This window comes from Molothrus aeneus, chromosome Z, assembly GCF_037042795.1.
Source record: "Molothrus aeneus isolate 106 chromosome Z, BPBGC_Maene_1.0, whole genome shotgun sequence".
NCBI lineage: Eukaryota > Metazoa > Chordata > Aves > Passeriformes > Icteridae > Molothrus > Molothrus aeneus.
Genome location: NC_089680.1, coordinates 43,503,224 through 43,520,503, shown reverse-complemented (window position 1 = coordinate 43,520,503; position 17,280 = coordinate 43,503,224). Strand labels below are relative to the sequence as shown.

Here is a 17,280-nt window from a genome sequence, read left to right as displayed (position 1 = left end):
AGCTGTGGTTTCTTGATGAAAGTGGGGATGAGAGTTAGGTGTTTAAATGTGTGAGAGTACCAGCCAAGGATCAGAATAAGAATAATTTTAGGCAGTCTTGAAATTCATGTAAAATATTGGTGATACCAATTGTTCATTCCTTCACATAGCTGTGATACTGCTGATGGCTCAAATAGTCCAGCTGCTTATCAGAAACTGCAGAGATTCTTAGTGTAGAGGAAGCTGTAAGATGTTGCAAGAATGAGTATCTTGATTTGCTGCAGTTAGCAAAGGAACAGATATATCCACGTAAAGCCACTGTGGCTGCCCAAATGATGCAGAAGCTAGAAAATACTGAGGTAGTAAAACACTGATTGTGTTAAGGATGTAAGACTCTACTTCTTCAGGTGAGTGTGGAGTAGAGATAGAAGGAAAGCATTATACAATGGAAGGTAACTGAATTGCCATGACGTACTGTAAATCGTGCATTTGCAGTCTTATGAATACTTACTACCTAAGTACTGGCAAAAGAGGGAACACTTTAATATTCAAATAAATTGTGAGACAGGCTACACAGAGGTAGGAAGGAGTGCTCAGGGTCTCCTGTTATATTCACTGTGATGTGTTGAGCAGCCTTTCTGTAGGTCTGCTGGCTGTATTTGCTTTCATGCTTTGGACGAGTTTATTTAGCTAAGTCCTTACTCCAATTTAGCTGAATAAGCTTTATGTGTTTTTATGAAATGAAACTGCCATTGAGTGATTGCTGGAGTACTGATGTTCTTCTGTGCCTTAAATCTTGATGTCAGAAAAGAAGTTAGTAGGATTTGTTTTACAGAATGGATGAACAGAGTTTCTCTTGAAAATTCAAATAAGTATTTAGAGGCAAATGCCTTAGTCACTTCTTAAAAGGCTTGAGAGAAGGAGATTCAGACATGGAATGGGAAAGGTAAATTGAACTTCTCTACCAGAAGTGTCCCTGCTGATTATGTTTTGCAATGCTGTTATGTATTTTTTCAGAAGTAGAATTGCATACTAGAAGGGGTGGTTTGACCCATCTTTTCTGTGTTGTTTTTTTTAATTGCCTGTTGTTTATTATTTATATTGATGAAAATTTATGCAATATTACTTGGAAGGAGGTAGAGGAGTCAGGTCAGAAGATAGTTTAGATACTCTGCCATTTCCACCTAGCTGCACTGGCGTGATGAGGTAGAGATTTTAGTGGGTTTTACACTTATTCAGACTGTACCTGCATGTCATGGGGAGTAAACATTTGAAATGGGCTTCTTGAGCTGGCTTTGTCTCTAATTCCTAAATGAGTAGTAGATACAGTCCAAATATTCACGTTCATGGTACCTGAGTTTCTTTAGGGATAAATCTGCTTCTGAGAGTCCTGTGCTTAGACTTGTCTCTCAATATACTGGGATTTGGACAGTCTGCCTTGGTATCCAACAGGCTGTTTCTCTGTAATGTTATGGAAAGCTTGCTGTTAAAATACCTTAATGTAAATAAAATTGTCTAAGGATGTATGTTATGGTAGTACCTGATGTTAATAATATAACTATACAACGCCTTAAAGAAATGAGTTAGGCTTGGTGTGGTGGATATCAAAATTTATGAATTAAATATCTAAACAGCAGAAAAAGGGCAAGGGTTTGTCTGTCCGCTCTTCAAACTTGGCCTTATAAGCTTGCTGCTTCTAGTTTTGTGTTTGTGGCATGTGATTTTTAGTTTCAGTACCAAAGTGGAGAATTCTCCATATCTTACTTGAGATTAACTTATTTTCTGAATGCATTCTGGAAGTTATGGTCTTATCACCTTACATATTGCAGGAACAGCTGTGCCTGGACTTGAGCCACATCTTTGGAGAAAGATGTGTTGAATGGTGAGACAGTTTTTGATAGTTCATGGAACCATGGTGAGACAGTTTTTGATAGTTCATGGAACTAGTGAGGTGAAAATGTACTTGTTTACCTACAGAAGTAGTTAAGGTTCCTTGCACCACTGCTCCAGGTGACCTTGTGGGAAGTGTGTGCAAAGTGGTGAGGAGGAGGAGGGGAAGGTTGTCCCTTAAATCTCTGGTCTAGTAAAGAGTGTTTCTCTTTAATAGAGAAAGGAAGACAGATGCAGAAGAGTCAGTATTGTGGCCATCTGTCTTGGAAAAGGAGAAGATTGTTAATGGGGTATTTCAATTTCTGAAGTTCCTTTGAGCATATGCATATGTAGCCATTGCACTGAAATGGGCAATATATTGCAGCAATGTTAGCATATGAACTTTGTTTCCATTTTATTTTTGTAATGAAGTCTTTGTTTCAGTGCCATCCATTTTGTTTCTCCTCTTGAAATGCTGGAAAATTAATGCTGTGGCCTCCGTTTTTATTATCCATTAACATTAAGTTTCATATGCATCAACCCAGCCCAGTCTGAAGGCGGAGCAAGATCTTGGGATTTATTTAAATTTTCTGTATCTGCTGTTTATCTCCAGTCTTGATCCCGCAAGCATAACTAGAGGTGAGCACTTACTGGTTGCATATCACAGTTGATTTAAAAAAGGCTTTTAAATATTTTAAATTTAAATCCTAAGATCCTGGTACCTGCTATAATTGTAATTAAGGATATTATTTTTACCTCTAGTAACACGTGTAGAAATCTCATTAGACATCCTGGTGTGGACCATTTCCACCCAAATAAGCCTAAGAAGCTGCTTTCTGTTACCAAAAGAGGGAAAACTAAAGTCATAACTCTAAAACACCATATGCTGCTTGTAACAGGCTATGCTTTTACTGCATGCATGAAGTAGAGAAGAAATTAGTGTATTAATGAGTTTGACTTTTTAATTTTTATGTTCTTGTACCTTGAGCTACAAGCCCAAATTGAGGTCCTGACCTAAAACTGCTATTGCTAATCTGGCCAGAGCACCCATTCTGAAGGGAAATGGAAAACTGCTGACAAAGTGAACTGCATAAAGTGAAGAAGACTGTAGAAGCTGCTTTTGCATTCAGATAGCTAAACTGTGAAACTTGGCATAGCAATAGCACTTGCCTTGGACAGTATCCATGGTTGAGCTGTTGGTAGGCAAGATGAGAATTACAGCCTCATTAACCAACTGAGTAGCTGAATTTTTTCTGTAACAGTTGAGCAAACTGAAAGAAAATTAAATGGAGTCATGCTTGTCTTTTGCTAAAGGCTATTTTTATAAGAAAAGTGGTTCTTGTAGTGAAATTCCTCTGAACCAGTGCAGCTGAATGATATAAAACTAGCCATCATGCTGAAATTATAACAGGGCTGTAGGTTTTCTTTTTTTGTGTTGAAGGTTTCATGTGCAACTCACATGTTTGAGATGGTGACTGTTTCTATGTTGAATGGTATAACAGAGATGACACATTCAAAGCTTTGAGCAACCTAATCTAGTGGAAGATACCACTGCTGATGGCACAGGTGTTGGAACTAGATGATTTGAAGATTGCTTCCAACCTAGACCGTTCTGTGAATCAAAAGAAATTTTCTGTGCAAGTTTGGTAGTGTTAGAAGTGTAGAACTAGCTGTTACAAAAGGAGTAGATACTGCAGACTTTTGCTGTGGCAAAAATAAACCTGTTTTTCTTTTGCGGTTACAGTTTTCTTGACCTTTACTTACAATGCTGTGTGTTGTGAAACCAGGTGGAGTAAGGATTACTTGTTTTGAACATTTTAGGTATTCTGAAATGAGGAATGTCAATGTTCCTGAAGAAGTGCTAAGTCAAATTGCTTGTCTTTGGAGTTAATTTCATAGAATGATTGCATGCATCAGGTTTCCTGCTTGAAGCAATGCATGAGAACAGAAAATGAGTCGATAGTTTTTACAGAAGTTTTTTGGGTTTTTTTTTTGTTTGTTTGGTTGGGTTTTTTTTGTTTTTTTGTTTTTTGTTTTTTTTTTTTTTAACTAAAGTGTGCAGTATCAGATTTAGCTTAGGTTTCTGCATACCAATCTTGAGTAATCTTTGTGTTCTGAAAGAGTGTCCAAGATCAGAGTCCTAATTTTTGTGGCTGCTGGTACTACTTGCTCAATTATTAAAGTACTGAAAATTAATGACCATCTAATGGTAGCTATCATCCTGTTTTATAAATTGCCCTTTAAAAATTTGATTTGTGTATCTTTTTGTAACTTGCTTGACCTAAGATGGCTGTGTTGTTTTTGTCTGCATACATCTCAAAAATTCTGCTTGTCAGGGTATTAGGAAGAGCTGTAGATATGTGGTATTCATTCAGTCCAAATTAGAATAACTGTGAGTAAACTGCTGTCAAATGTAGTACATGCAAGCAGGATTTCACATTGACCTGCAAAAAAGGATGTGAAATGGTACACTCAGGAACGGCATGATACTGAGTGGGCAGCTTCATGTGCGTGGACTGAAGAGTTAGTTAATTCTTCTTAAGAAAATATGGAAATTGTACAGCACAATTAATAAACGGTAATAAGAGCCTCAGTTTCATGAAACATGAAAAGTGTTGTGGATGTAGCAAAGAGATGAAAGTACCTTTTGTATCTAAATGCAATATGAATAGTTTGAGTGGTGCTGAAATTTTGCTTGTTACCCAAATTTATGAATTTATAAAACTAATCAGCTCTCTGATCTGTCTGTTTAAGGTATGCTTGACTCCATGTAACTTTCAATGTTGTTTGAAAACTCAGCAGACCTGGCAGCAGGGCTAGGGGCAGAAAGCCCTGAGCCCTGGTGGGCAGTGGGCTGAGCTGGGCCATAGAGGTGGGGAGTGAGGGAGAGCTTTTCTTTCCACAAGAGCTGCTGGGCAGTGTGCTTGGTGTCCACAGAGATGGACGGTGTTGTTTGCCTTCTTGGAGAGTTTTCAGCCCATACGGTATAAACGCCTGAGCAATCTCACCACATGGCTGATTTTGCTGTGGGTGGGGGTTGAGACTGGAGATGATCTGAAGTTCCTACTGACTCAAATGACTCATCTGTCTACCACTTTTGCTGATAAAACAAAGTGTATTTACTGGAAAGAGAATGGAGGTATGGCAGAGTTTGGGTCTTACAAAAAAAAAAAAGCAATAAGCTCTGCTGTGGTTGAGCCAGAAACATCAATGCAGTGAGAAACTACTGGCTGTTCTTATGAGTGCATTTCTAGGTGAAATTCAGTCATTTGCACAGTTTTAACAGTTGTAACACAGCTTTGACACTCTTCCAGACCTTCAGTCTTTAGGTATTTGGGATAGTAATTGGACAAATAATATTACTAGCTACTATATGTTGCCCTTATGAGTCTACTTTACACTTAGAGCATATCATCAGTCAGCACTTTTTCAACAAACTTTTTCATCAATGGTTGTGGACCTAAATGTTTACTAATTCTTAGGAGTTGTATGATGCTGTTCTTTTGAGAGAAAATAATTTAATTGTCTTTTCCTCTATGCAAGTTGGCTTATCAAAAGAATAAACAGTGATCTGTCCAAACTTGTTTTCCTAGTGGGGATCAGCCTAGAGGCATACACATTTAGATTTTAAAGTAGTCTCAAGAGTTCTCTGGGAGCTAAAAGTATGTACCTTTGCATGAACCACTTGAGAGCAGCAGGTGTCAGAAGGCTTTTTTGAAAATTCTTAAGGCCAGTTTGGGGCCAAATGACAATCCTTTGACAACTGGAATGATTAGTATGATGATGTAAGTGATGGCCTCTCTCTATAAGAGGTGAGATATAATAAGCAAGCTACTGGCCAACAGTGGCCCAATCTGTGTCAAATAGAAGATATTCAAAGTTGTTGCTTATGTAACAGTTTAGCTGTGAGGTTTTCTGGCTTTTGTTTGGTTTGAGTCTTTTTGTGGTGTTGGTTTTTTTGTTTTGTTTTGTTCGGGAGGTTTTTTTGTTGTTGTTGGGGGTGTTTTGTTTGTTTTTGTTGGTTTGGGGGTTTTTAATGTGAATATTGGTTCCAATGACAAAGGGTGTTTTGGGCACACCTCTAGGAGAGCACGTTTTGGCCTGATTTAGACTTTTCAGTGACAAGGCTGTATGATGTCCTGTGGATCGGGGTGCCTTGGTGTGGGTAATATCTTTCTTCACCTGTTAGGACACCTTTTGGTAGAGTAGGAGAAAAAATGTAGCTTGAAAGGAGATGAAGAATGGGAAGATGTGGCTTATGAGTCAGGAGATAGAAAATGGCTGTAAAGATTGAAGTAAGCCTGTTCATGGAGCAGTATCAGTCTGATATATTTTATGTTGTGTTAGACTTTAATATCCCTGTTTACCCACATAGCTTCTGCATTTCTAGCTTCCTGATTTCTGGAAGTGACAGTGGCATTATATAGTTAAATGGTAACTTAAAGAGGGAAGGCAGAGGACTAGGTACATGTTAGTGCTTTTGCGCAAGAGGTACTTCTGTATGGCAACAAAAAATGTAATACTTTTGTCTAAAACTACTTTTGGCAATAATGCTTCTGTCACATACTTCTGCGCACAGTAATTTGTGAAATGCATTTTTCCCAATTAGCAATATGTGACCAATTGATCACAACTTGTTTTTATCAACAGTACCTTATTTGCTGTCCATTGTTCTGTGTTATAGTATACTGGGTGATCTCAGGAGGATTAGGAAGGAACTCCTGGCCATGAAAGGAAGCGATAGCAGAGAGGGTGAGGATAGTAAATAACTAAGGTATTGCTTCTGGCTCATGTATTTTAATAATAGCTAACTGCCCTTTTTCTGTGTGTACTCCACTTTGCTTCAAAATTGTTTTTACTTCAAATATGATATGGACAATTCTCTTGGACCTTGGAGGTAGGAAGGAATGGAATGTGTGTTTAAGCAGCTTATGCCTTCTGTGGGGTAAATAGTAGTGGTCATGAAAACCAGGTAGCTACCTGAAGGGGTATGGAGGATTGGAAAACATGACTGAACATGAGGTTGTTTTTCATGTTCTTCACCTTCTTACTTATGTGTTCTTCTCTGCCCGCTGTCCTTGAAGTAATGTGAGTGACCTCTAAAGGCACTGAAAAATAAGGGTCATAGGACGGTTTGGGTTTGGGTTTGAAGGGACCTATAATGGTCATGTAGTCCAACTCTCCTGAAAAGAGGAGGGGCCTCTTCAGTTTGCTCTGAGTCCCACCTAATCTGAACTTGAATATTTTCAGGAATGGGGCATGGCATCTGTCACCTCTGCAGGCAGTCTGTTACAGTGTTCTGTCCATCCCTATGTGTCAGCCACTCCATACCAGCTTGGTGTTGACAGTCTTGACTTGCACTTCTAGGGCATTCTGCCTCATGATCATTTTTGCCACGTAGCAGTTTGGACTGTCCACAGATCAAACCCATAATGGTTGCTGTCTTAGGTAGTCATGGTAGATTCTAGAAATGTATGTTAGAATGAACAAGAAATTTTTCTCCTTAAATTGGAGGAGTTAAGTCGATGTAAAACTGCTCATGTGGGACTGCTAATAACTAGCCATTGTAGTGCTATCCCAGAGGATTGTAACCAGTGGCACATGCTCTATTTGGAGGCCCATCCCTAGTGGTGTCTCCCACCAAGAGTGGGCCCAGTCTTGTTTAATTTATCCATCAGAGACTTGGATGAAGGGCAGAGGCCTCCTCAGCAATTTCACTGACAACACAAAGCTGGGGGCAGTGGCCGATAGCCCAGAGGGCTGTGCAGCCCTTCAGAAGGACCTCGGCAGCCTGGAGAGATGGGCACAGAGGAACCTTCTGAAATTCAGCCAAGGCAAGGGCAGGGTCCTGCAGCTGGGGAGGAACAACCCCAGGCACCAGCACAGCCTGGGGGTGACCTGCTGGGAAGCAGCTCTGTGGAGAAGGAGCTGCGGGTCCTGTGGACAACAAGCTCTCCATGAGCCAGCAATGCCCTGGTGGCCAAGAAGGCAGTGACATCCTGGGCTGCATCATGAAGAGCAGTGCCAGCAGGTCAAGGGAGGTGATCCCACCCCTCTACTCAGCCCTGGAGAGCCTCACCTGGAATGCTGTGTCCAGCTCTCGGCTCCTCAGTAAAAGAAACACATGGAGGTCCTGGAGCAGGTCCAGCGGAGGATGACAAAGATGATTTAGGAACTGGAGCATCTCTCTTACAGGGAAAGGCTGAGGCAGCTGGGCCTCTTCAGCCTCAAGAAGAGACATCTGAGGGGGGACTCCATCAATGTCTATGAGTACCTGAAGGGATGGTGTCAAGAGATCAGAGCCAGGTTGTGGTGCAAAGCAGTAGGACGAGAGGCAATGGCCAGAAATCAATGCACAGCAAGTTCCACCTAAGCAAGAACTTCTTTGCTGAGCGGGTGACTGTGCTGAACAGGCTGTCCAGAGAAGTTACGGAGTCTCCCTCACAGGTATTCTCAAGAACTGTCTGTATGCAACCGGTGCAGCAGGGCTCTAGGATGAAGCTGCCAGAGCAGAGAGGCTGGATAAGGTGACCCACTGTGGTTCAGCCTCACCTATTTGATGGCTAACTTCAGTTAATGTTTTGGGCCTAACAGAATTAGTGACAAAGTCTTGTTTTCTCTCCCTTTCTGGTTCCTCCTTTTCTCAGGAGAAGCTTATTGCTCAGGATTTTATCCTGTGAGTCATTTTGATGCATTGGAGTGACCAAACAGATTGTGGTGGGGCTAGCAAACATCCAACTATGCAAATAAAATGTGTGAGCGATGAATTGAAGAAGCTTGTTCTGTCTGTGCAAGCTGCTGAATCCAGTCATGAACAAGTACAAAAGAAACTTGAGAAGCTTGGATAGAGACTGATATTGTAGCGAAGGGTAAAACCTCCAGTTGTGTGGTAGTCAGATGAAACTCTTGCTTGTCCTTAGTTAATGCTTCTTCTGTGATCAAATGTTGAGATTGTTCTGCCACAGAGGCTCCTCATTAATATCTAGGAGAAATCTCCAATCTCATCCTTTCCAAGTAACATCAAGAAGGAACTGTATAAAACAAGTACTTGATCACCCTCTTCTAGACAAGCTGGCATGAATTTTTAAGCATCTTCTTAATCCAGTGAGTTGTAATAACTTTACAACTTGATTAAAAATAGCCTCTCCTCAAGGTCCATTTCTGTAGCAAACAAGGATAATGGCGTCAATATATTAAGGAGAGTGTTACTTGCCATGCTCTTGATGGCAAGCAGTTGGCAGTCTCTGTAGCTCTTTCTCTAAAAGCACACTTCATGACAGTTAATTGTAGTATATTTTCCTGGAACTGCTTTGTTGTTTTATGATTAATAAGTGCTTATGACTTACTGTACTGTATAGGTATAGCCAGAGCATAGCCTTTTGCTGTCTATTCAGTATTTTCCTGCTTTGAAAAAAAAATTTATTATGAAACTTGGTTAAGTTTAGTGTATTCACCCTTGAACCCGGCAGTACTACTGCTGTGTAACAGTAACATAGTTGGAAATGACGTGAAAACACAGACCTGTGTTTTCTTCCCTTCTTTCTCCATATCACACATACTTGGGCACAAAATGGATTGTGTTAGCATGGGTTGTAGTGACCCTAGGATTTTGCATGTTTCCCACTCTTATTTGTGAGAAGCAGGTAGCAGGTGTTTTTTGAAGTTGTCAAGCTTATATGTCACACTGTCCAGTTTGGAGAAGAAAATGGGACCTGTGAGGACTATTTGCTGTGGGGCCTTCTACCAATGAGAAAGTTATTGATCCTGCATATACTTGTATACTCCTCACTTCAGTAATAAGCTACTGTTGTTCATGTTAAGCTATCAGTTGTCTTCATTTTTTCATATATATCTTTTACTGAATTAATGCAAGATGAATGAAGAAATGGAATATGCAGTGGTGATGGTGTTCTCTCATGTGCCTGACCCGCTGTGTGGAGCTCCCAGAAGCAGAGGTGGCCTCTTGTGAATAGTTGCAGCTTGTTCTGGTATGTGTTGTTTCTCCTCCAACATTCACTAAGCCAGCAAGACACGGGTAAGGCTACAAAAGCGAGAGCCACTGGTTATGTTGCATGACTGTTTCTACTTTGTTCTTCATGCCTCCTTGTGACATTGCAAAACCATATTGTATGTGAAAAATAAGAGTGCATTGAATTACCAGCAGAATTAAGCACAAAGTTGGGTTTGTTCAATTTTAATTATTTGCTTCTTGGTATGGGTCTATAAATAGACATGTCTGTGTTTCGGTATAGGTATTTGGTGAAAGTCAGGTTGTAGATCTTAAGCTAGAAGTAATTAGGAGATGTCTGACTTGGGTGGTGTTACTGGGCTGTTTCTTTTCCTTCTTTATCATTTTGTAGCAGTGTTTTAAAATTATGGTATCCATCAGGATGGAGGGTGGTGGATCGAAACAAAACTACAATCAACAGGCAAATAAAGTCAGAGGTGCTTGGTAACTCCAGCACTGAAGAGGTGGCTGTAATGGAAAAACACAAGTGTACTCAGTCTAACAGGTGCTCTGAGCAAGAAAGGATTAAGCAGATGGGCATGGTGACCATGGAATTACTTCAGTATAACAGGGCTGTAAAACAGTGCTTTCAGAAGCTGTCTGTGGAGACACTGATGAATAATTACATAGGCAAGATCTCATGTGTGCAGGGGAAAAATCCTAGAAAGCCAGAACAGTGATGATGAACCTGCACAATGGATCATGCAACAGTTGCTGTTGGAAGCAGTTTGCTTCTGCTTCAGTTCATTCCCGTGTGTGTTTGCACTTCTTTTTATAGCTTGCATACAGCTGTTCCTTAGCATTGAAGAATTCAGTTCTGAAGCCCCTGTAAAGGCATGTCACATCTTGTCTGTCTGTTGTTGATAAAGAAGCTGTCACAAACAGCCTTGAGGAGGTGGACTGTAGTAGAAATGTCAGAAAAGAACTGGGGAGGTATACCAACTCAATATTCAAGGAGTTGAATCTTTATCAAAAGTTTTGAAGCATAAAGCTTTATTTTCCAAACTTTGTTGCTAAGTCTGGTAATCCACTATATTTGCATTGATTTCCTTAGAAAATGAAGGTGGTGTTGGCAGGACTCCTTTGAAAGAAGTGTTGTCTTGACACAGGTCTTGCATTTGCTTACCTATTTATGCTGGTAACAGTGGCCGATCTATAAGCTTGAGGGGAAAGTGGGACTTCTTAGGAAAAAACAGGGCATTCTCCTGAGCATAAGTGGAATGCTTTATGTACTCTTGAGCACACTGTTCTGATCCATGTTCTAAAATGTATTTCATCAGATAAACTGAAGGATGGAATTGCATGTTAAGTGGAAAACTGAAAATAGTTGTAATATGATGAGTTTGTAAGCAGCAGTTTTGAGCTGATTTTAGAAGTAGAATGCTGGTTTGCCAGGTTTTCTGGAGCCTTTTGTTTAATTCTTTCTTCATTTATGTTGGTTAATGGTGTAATGTAAGTATATCCTTTACTGTTGGTGCTTTCTCTAAGGGTCATTTTAAAGGTATCAGTCCATCCACAGGATGCATGGAAGATACATTATCTTTTTATCCCAACATTCATATGCATTATATCACAATGCTAGTTGGAAACTTGGCTAAAAATAAAAATCACTATACCAAAAAATTACTACAATTACTTTGATCTGAGAAATAAGGTCCTGGGTATTACTTAAGGCTCTCTTCTGCTTTTTCTCATTGCCTTATCTTGACTGTTAAGCAGTATTGCTGTTGACAGAATTGTGGAAGGTAAAAGTTGATGTGTAGGTGTACCATAATGTATTCCAGTACCTGCAAATGCTTTTGAATGTTAATTAACTATAGTATAAGTGAACACTGTTTGTCATTACAGGTGAAATAATAGGATGACATGGAAACCTCTGAAAAGATCTTTCTCTAGTTGCAGGAAAACAGAAGGACACAGATGTGATGTACTGTTTTTGTGTTCAGTGCTGTTCTCATTGACTGGAGCTGATGCTAGTGGTTAACAGCCCTCTACTGCATACATTAGCTTTTTTAATATATTAAAAGCTATCAAAGGTACTTAATTTATATTAATGACAAATGATTTAGATTGGCAGGCACTTCAGGAGATAGTCTAGTTCAATCCCTAGTTTAAAGCAGGGTCAGCCTAGAGCAGGCTGCCCCAAACAATGTCCAGTTGGGTTTTGGATGTCTCCTGCTCTGCCCAGAGGATCTGTGTTCTCTGTGGATGTTGTTCTGTGCTTGTCAGTGTTTGTAGCTGTGGGAATAAGTTCTCGTATGTTTAAACATATGTTGTTCTGATACTGGATACCTCTAAAAAGAGTCTTTACTCCCCTCCATCTGGTATTTATATTGGTCTTACCAGTAAAGATCACAGCTAAAGGTAGGCAAACTCAGCTTCTTCCATGTCTGTTGTCATCAGATTCTCTGCCCCATTCAGCAGAAGGCCCACATTTTGTGTATTCTTTCTTCTGCCTTGCTTTTTCCAGACAGCTTTCTGAAGTTGACATGTCTCTAGCAATGCTGGTAAGTTGTATTAACTTCAGCAGTTTTAAAGTACATATTGTGTAATCAATCAGCTTGCTAGCAGTTTAAACAAATGCACAGAATTATTTTTTATCCTTCTATATTAAGGTATAGGTGCTTGATTTTTAAGAGTTTGTGTGACTGGCTGATTTTAGTTCTGCTTTTCTCACTCTTAACAAAAAGAGATTCAAAATAAATTTCTGTGATATACTGAAAAATTAACATGCTTTTCATCTTCTCTAAGAGTTGTTAATATCCTTGTGTTTAAAGATGCAACTTGGGTATGCAAATAGTGTTACACCATACGTATTTACTCCTTTTTGTTTCTTCTGTAGGATGTTAGGCTATAGCTGGAGACTTAATGTGGTATGAGTGCATGGTTGTGTACTCTTTTAAATTAGTGTTTTATTTGTAATCTGCTTTCCGTACTAGTTGTGTGACAGGCATGCAATACTTACTAGTGATCTGGTTTTGAAAAAGCTTGGATGTGCAGTACCAGCTAAGTTCTTGTTTTGAGAACTTGCCTAAAAATGTGTTCGGTTGGTCTACGTGAAGTTATTTTTGACCTTTTCAGAAAGCAAATAACCATCAAATATGTCTAGAGTTTGATTTTGATCTCAGATCTTTAGTGGAAAAACTTTGCACTACCTAAACAGTTGTTTAGATAGAGGAGAAAAAAAACCCAACAACTGTGGTTCAGAGGAGGAGTAAAATGTGTTGTCATCAGCAACATCCTCTACCAAAATGGTGAAGACTGGAGACAATTGATAGCTGAGTGAATTTGTACTAGTCTTGTTGTCTGATACAACAGAAGCTTGTCTTAGTTTGGAAAGACAGGTGTCTGCTAAGGAAGGCAGGAGCCTCCCCTGAAATGGAAAAATGTAAACTCCTTCCCTCCCCCTTCAAATTGTTAGAAATTTGAAGTTAAAGGTGGTTCTCAGGCAGAAATATGGGACCAGGAATAACAGTTCTTTATTAGGAAGAAAATAAAAATATGAACAATGCAGTAGACCAGTAAACTAAAACAACACTGACAGAGTCAGAACACAACCTGACACCCTGTTGGTCAGGGTGTTGGTAGCAGTCCAGTTGGAATTTGGCTGTGGTCCTCCTGGAGTGTCAGGTGTGGTTCTGTTGTAGCAGTTATCCTGTAGAAGGGTGTTGTTTCCCTCTGAAGGTCCAGTGGAAGAAAAGGCAGCTGTTCCTCTGGGAAATCCGGTGGAGAAGCCATGCAGGTGTTCCAGAATCTCAAGATTATATCTGGGTAGCAATGCTTGGCTCCTCCCTCTGGGTAGAGCATCTCACAGTGGGATGCTGTCGTTCTTATCAGTCGTGCAGTGACATTCAATAGCCTGTTATCAGCAGATGTCCCCCTAGAGAAAGGTGTGGAAGAGATAAGGAGAACTGCCCACTTAACAGAAGACAACTGCCATACAGATGGCAAATGGAATACAATTTGCTTGGCAATCCAGGACAAAGTTATTGTTGAATCTCAGGGAACATTTTTGCCAAGCTGTCTCCTCATCATTTTTGCAGCCTTTAACTGAAAATCTTTTGAGGGTAAGAGATCTTCGATCTGCATAAGCTTTTTAGAGAAGCTCATTTCCGTTGTGTTCAGGCTTTACTGCCAACATAATCCTTAGAGTTTCAATCTGCTTGCAACAATGCTTGAATTGCAGTATAGAGTGAAATTATACTAGGTGGCTCTTTTATAGTGAGATGGCTGTTTCTTTTCATAAGTTTGTATTTTAGTTAAGAGCTTGATTAAAGAAATCCTGATTTTTAATATGGCTTGAAAAATTTGTCTGCATGCTGGCATTTACCTTTCCTAGTTGTGTTTGACATCAAGGATGTTACATTATGGTTTTCTGTCTGTGAACGGATGTACTGGTAAAAATTACAGATAATACTAAAGGCACAAGTAATTTTCTTGTTACAGAAATAGCTAGATATCTTTTCTGAGCCAGTGCTCTAGTATCAGTCCTCTATTTTTGACAAACTCAAGCATTTTATCATCCTAAATTAAATGAATTCTAAATAAAGGACAAAAATACTACTGATGAGACTAGAAATAAACTTCCACAAGTCTTTGAGCCCAGCAAGAAGGTTTTGTGACTTGTCAAAGTCACCCCTGTAAAAATCATAAAATGGTTTGAGTTGGAACATACTTAGAGATCATGTCGATGTAACCCGCTTCCAAGTGCAGGGACAGTTACCCCTATACCAAGTCGCTCAGAGCTTCGTCTAGCCTGGCCTTGAGCACTTCAGGGATAGGGCATTCACAGCTCTGGGCAACTTGTTCCAGTGCTTCACCACCCTCACTGTAATGGTTTTCTTCCTAATATCTAATCTAAACCTACTCTTTCAGTTTGAAGCCATTTACCCTTGTCTTGTCACTACTTGCCCTTGCAAAAAGTCCCTGTCTTTTGTTTCTTCTGTAGGATGTTAGTCTGTAGCTGGAGACTTAATGTCTCCAGCTATAGACTAATAGGAGCATGGTTGTGTACTCTTTTACAATAATAGGCTTCTTCTAAGTACTGGAAAGCTGCAGTTAGATCACTCCAAAGCCTTCTCTTCTCCAGGCTGAGCAGTCCCAGTTCTCCTAGTCTTTGTAGGAGAGGTCCTCCCTCCATTCCTCTGACAAATTGTGTGGCCCTTGTCTGAAGTTATTCTGACAGGTCTGTGTCCTTCTGTGCTGGGACCCCTGAGCTGGATGCAGGGTTCCAGGTGGGCTCTCACCAGAGCAGAGCAGAGGGGCAGAATCCCCTCCCTCCCCTGCTGCCCACGCTGCTTTGGCTGCAGCCCAGGACAAGTTTGGCTCTCTGGGCTGAGTGCTCATGGCTGGGTCATGTCCAGCCTCTCACCCACCAGCACCCCCAAATTCTTCTCACTGGGCTGCTCCTGATTTGTTCATCCCCCAGCCGTTGTTGATACATGGACTTGCTGTGATCCAGATGTCTCACCTTGTACTTGTTCTTATACCTTGGTATTGTTAAATCTCATGAGATTCCCACTTTATGACCTTGCCCAGATCCCTCTGGATGGCATCCCTCTCTATTTTGACAAGTTTAGCCATTGGGAGGTGAGTGGAAGAAAATGATACAGTACACCAAAGACATGATGATTAGAAGTATCTTTATATCTCTGGGTAGGCTTTGTAGAAAATGCCATCGTTTCTGGGCTATTACTGTGTGAGAGTGTGCTGGTTTTGGTTGGGATAGAGTTAGTTTTCTTTGCAGTGGAGAGTATGGAGCAGTACTTTTTTACCAAGTACTTTTGTACTTGTGCTGAACACAAGTACTGCCACGCTGGTGAGGAGGCTGGGGGGGGAGATACCACCAGGACAGTTGACCCAAACTGACCAAAGGGATATTCCAGACCACATGATATCCTGCTTGGTATATAAAGCTGTGTGAAGGGGAGGATGTTTGCAGTTACAGCATTTATCTTTCCAAGTAACCTTTATACATGATGGTGCTCTGCTCTCCTGGAGATGGCCAGCTTAGCTTTTGTGACGCAGATAGGAACCCCTGTGCTTTAACAGGTTTTGATTGAAATAGGTTTTTTTTGAGTACAAGAAACAGCAAATGTCTGGTATCTATTTCCATAGTGATGAAAAGGTGGTGATGAAAAATAGAAGATGGGTTGAACCTGTGTTAGGGTAGTCTTTCAGAGTAAGTCTGCTAGACTTAGAGCTTCAGGAAAACAGGTCCAGTGAGCACATCCAAGCTTTTGTGACTCTTAAGTCTTAAGCTCAGAGGAGAACTGGCCATCTGTTTTAGGTTGTCACTGTTTAAATAACTTTATTGTGTTCCAAAATTTTGAGTCCTGTGTACCAGTTGAGCTGAGCAGATGCAAAAAATAGAAAACAGAATCAAAAGCACTTTGGCAATCTGTACAGAAATGAAGTGTTATGAGCTAAAGAAAAGTTACTATTTTGTGCCTTATGCCCATTAACACTTCCAGTAAGTTTGAATCATTCATTATGTGAGATTTCCTGGTTGTGAGACAGTGTTACCCCTGTATGACAGATTGTGCTGAGGGGGAAGGTGAGTGTTTAAGTTAGTGAGGCAATGGATTGAAAAAAAATTCAATATAAACACACTTGAATGCTACTGGACTATTTGATACATCAAACAGACTCTAAAAACTGACTTAATAAAGGGATTGTATAGGGTAGTGATTTGGGAAAAGTGACGTTGGTGTAGCATGTTTGACATACCCTGGCATGTTTGGGTTTCTTTTTTTTTTTTTTTTAAGGTTAAGTTTCTTTTCAGACATCAGGTAATAGGTTGCACAGCAGGCTGGGTGTCTGATAGGTCTGGACTTGGTGGTTTGTGGTTTTTTTTGAACTCCAGTTGTTTCTGTATGAAAACAACTGCTCTTAAAGTGAGATTTTTTTTTTCCACAGAGAGTAAAGAGGAGCTTGTAGAAGTCTCTTATGTGACAGTTTATCTGCTTAGAATGGGATGAGATTGTTGGTACTTGTATATGAAAGATTAAAGGAAACCTGCTTGAAGAAATAGCTTGTCTGTTGCAGCATATTTTGTGCCAGAGGTTTATTGGAATGGTGTCAGGAAGCAAACGGTTTGCCATAGATTTGAGACATAAAACTGATGATGCTGGTAATTATGAGTAACTTTTGATGCCTGTAGATAGCTGCTGGTTAACTGTGTCAAATTTGAAGTTTTTCATATTTGAGCAAACACGATACAGAGTTGGACTTCTGAAGTCTTTGGTAGAATGAGTTGCCTTTTGTTTTGTTTACAGTTGCAGGTGAGATGTCAGGGATTATTGGTATGAAGAGGCAAAAGAGAACTGCAAACTGAATATTTCACCTGAGAGTACCTCATAACAACAAGGAGGGGTCATTATCAGGCTGTGACACTTAGCAAGTGCCCTAGGCACAATGGAGAT

General features: G+C 40.2%; 1 protein-coding gene across 10 annotated transcripts in view; it reads left to right on the top strand.

The window, feature by feature from the left end:
- ELAVL2 (ELAV like RNA binding protein 2) overlaps nt 1-17,280 on the top strand; it is a 108,080-nt gene that overhangs the window by 28,026 nt on the left and 62,774 nt on the right. The window contains exon 1 of one of the 10 annotated variants that reach the window (XM_066568636.1): nt 1,698-2,487. The exons of 7 other annotated variants lie outside the window; for them this stretch is intronic. The gene's annotated coding sequence lies outside the window, so the exon portion shown is untranslated. Of the gene's footprint in view, nt 1-1,697; nt 2,488-17,280 lie in introns of those variants that run through there. 2 more of the 10 variants (XM_066568631.1, XM_066568642.1) reach the window with 2 other exon arrangements.